Source organism: Mus caroli, chromosome 5 (assembly GCF_900094665.2).
Source record: "Mus caroli chromosome 5, CAROLI_EIJ_v1.1, whole genome shotgun sequence".
Lineage (NCBI taxonomy): Eukaryota > Metazoa > Chordata > Mammalia > Rodentia > Muridae > Mus > Mus caroli.
The window spans coordinates 38,738,902-38,743,777 of record NC_034574.1 but is presented as its reverse complement, the minus strand read 5'-3'; the positions used below and the strand labels follow the sequence as shown (position 1 = coordinate 38,743,777).

The window sequence follows — 4,876 nt, the reverse complement described above, 5'->3', positions numbered from 1 at the left end:
GTGGATTCATTTCAATAGTCACCTGGAATATTAGGCTGAAACTTAGGACAAGAGCTTGAAAGCCCTTGTGTTTCAGGACACTGTCCAGGGAGCCAAACCACAAGGTACTCATCCACCATCCCACCACCCCAGTATATATTCAAAGCTCCACTCTAATTCCTCACTCCAGGACTGTTCAGACTGCTACCAGACTGCAGAGGGTACCACACAGAGGCCCTGGACAAAGGTGGCACACTTGTGAGCATCTTGTGAAGGGAGCCTTCATTCACCCATATTCTACATTTACCCTGAACCTGAGCTTCCCCTAATAACACATAGTCTAGTAAGAGCCTCTATCTTTTCAATATTTAATAAAAACTACAATGTCCATTATGCAATAAAGCCTGCACACACCCTTTACCTAACTGAAGCCTGTAGAAATTATCTATAGCCTATATGTTATATACAATATAACCTATAATATGCTATAATAATAAACCATATCTGGTAAAAGTCAATGTATTATATATAGTGAATCTGTTATTTAATGACACTTTAAAACTATTGGCTCCTAGCCATCTTTTACAGTCAGATTAATGGCCTTATTCTAAAGTTATAAAAAGGTATGGGAGCCACCACTGCCAAGGGCAAAGAACAGCTGAAAATAGGGGACATGGAGGACCCTGCTGAGGCCATTTTAGACTGTGTTATCTATGCACAGCTTCATTTGAACAATGGGTTTGTGTTAGTCAAGTTTGAGAACAGATCCTGGATAGATATAGGTAGGTAGGTAGGTAGGTAGGTAGGTAGATAGATAGATAGATAGATAGATAGATAGATAGATAGATAGAGATAGATAGATAGATAGATAGATAGATAGATAGATAGATAGATAGATAGATAAAATATCCATGTACATATGGATTTATAGGTTTGGCTTACCCTGTTAGAGGTTGGTTTGCCTAAAATCTGTCTGCACTCTTAAAAAGAGGAGGAGGAGCAGAGGAGGAAGGGAGGAGGGGGAGGAGGAGGGAAAGGAGGAGAGGGAGGAGAGAAAAGAGAAGGGGGAGGGGAGGAGGAACTATCCAATCAAATAGCTGGACCAGTACTATAGCTCCAGTCTGAGGCTTAAGACCTAAAAGTTCCCTGTAGGGGAGGAATCCATGTTGAAAATGTAATAAAGCCTTGCTGGGCTGCCTCGCCACTGGGGTGCCTGAAGCACCTCCATTGCTGCTCTCTGAGGACGTAGCTGTTGATTTCTGTCCACCCACATATCATGTCCAGAGATGCTCTTGCAGATGCACCCAGAAGCATGCTTCATTAGTCTCCCAGACACCTCTCAATGCAGTCAAGTTGAAAGTCAAGATTAACTATCACAGTTAGGTGTTGCCGATCTCAACTGCTTAAAGAGTACCAAACATAACCAGGATCTAGAAATCCTTATGTCACAACACTGCTGAGAATGAAAACTGGCAGTGACTCCTCATTCGTCCAGTGTCCAGGAGGAAGGTGGTTAGAGCAGCTCTTGCTAATGTCACTATTGCACAGTCAAGAGGTATAATACCCTTGATGCATTGGACAGCCTGTATGAAGCATCTTTTTGCCCTTCAAATGCAATCTCACAGGATAAATGATATGGGGAAACTTAATGTCTCACATTCCACATTTACTAAACAGAGATAATACCTCTAGAATAAATGTCCACATGAAATGAAAGGGCCTGACATACTATTTCACATGCAAGAGACTCGCCATTTTAAATTTTCTGCTAAGGAACTGAAACTCATTTTGCTCCGTCTTCAATTCCTTCTATTTAACATAGAGCCACACGCTAGGTGCACTCCTGTTTCTAGAAGAAGTGAGTATTCTAGAAGCTTGTGTGTGAATGAGTTGAACACTGCACACTTTTGGAAAATTTCTCCCGTGATTTAGTGGTACAGCATCAATAATCACAAACTAATCACAGGAACAGTGTGCAAAATGTCACCAGAATGACAGGAGGCAACAATTAACTAAAATAAATGATCGTGGAAACATGATGAAGATTCTGATGCTGTAGGCAGGGGGACCATTTTCTTTCTGAGATCTTCATTTTTACTGATAAAATTATGACAATCAAATGCCATCAGTTCGTCGCCATTAGGTGTAATGAGATCATCCCGACTAAGCGATAACATGAAGCGTCTGTTAGGATGACCTTATGACATGCTTTCGTTGGTGATGTCACAGAGTTTGTTGATTTGTGCCTCCTCAAGGGCAGGAGAGGTCATGATCAGACCAAGTGGATATGAGGCCCACTTCTCACTGGCTATGTAGACAGAACCATTTTTCTAAAGCCATCTCACCAAAATACATAATCTTAATGCCTCTCATCCTTTGGGAATATTAAGAGTTGGGGGGCGTTGGAGGGAGGGAAACAGAAAAGAAAGAACAATTCCCGTGATCCTTCATATTTGAGAACCAAGCCATATGTGTTGCAAGACGTGCAGAAGTCCTTGAAAGGTCACTCTGGGTTATGTATTTCCAAGGTCAGGCAGCATTTAGTGCTCTATTTGTGCCACATATCCAAAGGACTTATATCCCATGGTGATGGCTCAAGGGAATGCTGGGTAACATACTGTCACTCTGCCTACCCCTGTCACTGAGTGAACTTCCATCGTCTCTCTCTCTCTCCTAAGGGTTCAGAATGGTCCTCAATTCTTGTCTTAGTCTGTCTGAGCTGCTACAATAAAATATCAGAGACTAAACAGCTTAAAGTAACAGAGTATTACCCCTGTCAGCTCTGGAGACCTAGAAGGTCAAGAGCAAAGTGTCTGGTGAGTTCACACCTCATGGTTCAAATAGAGTAGCCCCGTGCTGTCTTCATAAGAGCAAGCTAGTTCTAGGGGGTCTCATTGTGAAGCTACTAAACCCATTGGCTGAGTGTTCTGTTCTCTGAAGTGATGCATCTTTTTTTTATAAACTTCAAGAAATATGGTTAGTGACTAAAAACTGTTACTATTAGTTATAGACTCAGAAGATAACTCATATGAGTCAAAATATTTATTTGAGGTCCAATACATTCACTTAAAGGAAAAATTTACAAGATTGTGAACACAGAAGCACTCTCTGCCAGGCACGTGGGCTCTTGATGAAAATGAAGCAATAAATGTCTTTCATTTCTTCTGTGTTTTACTCTTCAAGGGTTCTTACACTTCAAGGAAATGCACTTGAGAGAGAAGAAACGTACTTGACTTTCTAGGATAAGGTAATGAGAAGAAAGAAGGGAGTGGAGCCAGAAGATGCTTTTGTACAACACGAGGCTCTGTGCTGAGCAACTTTAGCAAAGAATGTATGTATCTGAATACTTGAGATCTAAACCTTAATGCAGCCCCTTAGGAGGAATCTCCTTGAAGTCTTAGAAACTATGTAGAAGTGTTTCGCTGACTAACATCCTGAATAATGGGCTGTTATGGTGGATTGAGCATGACTGCCCCCCTTAGGCTCATATACTTGGATGTTTGGTCATTAGTGATGCTTGCCTGGGATTATGATGAGTGGCCTTCTTGGAGTGAATGTGGCTTTGTTGGAGTGGGTGTGGCCTTGTTGGATGGGTATGGCCTTGTTGGAGAAAGTGTGTCACCGAGGCTTTGGGGTTTCAAATGCTCAAGCTAGGCCTAGTGTCTCTTCCTGCTGCCTGCTGATACAGATGTAGAACTTTCAGGACCCTCTCCAGTACCATGTCTGCCAGTATACCAGCATGCTTCCTGATATGGCTATAATGGACTAAACCCCTGAACGTAAGCAAATTAAATGTTTTCCTTTATAAGAGTTGCCATGGTCATGGTGTTTCTTCACAGCAATAGAACATTGACTAAGACAGGTGTGTTGTTTGCTCTTTGTTTGCTCATTCTAATTGTTGTAAGATGTTGATTCCTGTTTTAATTGGCATTTATTTCATTACTAATGAGATTTGAGCTTCTTTCTTGTTCTTTATTAGCCATTTAATGCCTCCCGTTTGTGAAATTCCTGTTCTTGTCTTTAGTGCATATGCTCTTGGCACCATTCCAGCTTTCCTGTGTCAATTAGGTATGGTAGTTTGAATGAAAAATATCTTCTAAGGTTGTTTGATAAAGCCTCAAGGAACCACATTTTATATTTACCATGCAATGCTCCCCACGAGAGCCATAGACTACCTAACAAAAACCCCATGAGCAGGCATGAAAAAACTCCTTTTGAGCTGTTGAGCAGGGTAGTTCAGTGACTCCCAAAACAATATTTGCTCTTGCTGTTCCCCTTGGTTGCCTCTCAGAGGCTGAAGGTAAGTCCTTGTTGCTTTTCAGAAATAAAGATAGGTGTGTAGGAAAAGGTGTGAGGAAAACACCTCTATCCTGCACACCCAGGATATAGGACTGGGGAAGACTGAGTTGGATCTAACCTAAAAGCTTCCTTCTTGCAGTTCTGCTTGCACAATACCAGGAAGTGCTATGTAAACTGCCAAGGGAAGAGGCCATCAAGAGTCCTGTCCAGCTGTGATGCTTATGAGCTACAACAATGACCAGCATGGCAGGGTGTCCCTTAAGGTGCAATAGAGACACTCTTGCAATAACCAGGAGCTTGCTAATTAAATTTAAGGCCCACTGAAGGAAGTCATGCCTGGAATTAGAAACAGAATCAACTACTCAGGGCAAGTGAGACTCTTAAAAGAGACCCCACTATTACCACTTTACTAGACTAGCATAATTCCTAAGTGCATTCTAAATTTACACTCAGAGATAAGTGTAGCTCTCTCCCTTCATCAAAGAAATGTCTCTTTACAACAAGTGGAGACCATTACAAAAAAAAAAAAAAAAAAAAAAAAAAAAAAAAAAAAAAAAACCTCTAGCTAGACATAATGTAGAAATCAACCAATTGTGTG

The 4,876-nt window shown here is 41.3% G+C and overlaps 1 pseudogene; it reads left to right on the top strand.

The window, feature by feature from the left end:
* Window positions 1–604: 604 nt before the first annotated feature.
* The window catches only part of LOC110294844, a 64,996-nt pseudogene continuing 60,724 nt past the window's right edge, over window positions 605–4,876 (top strand).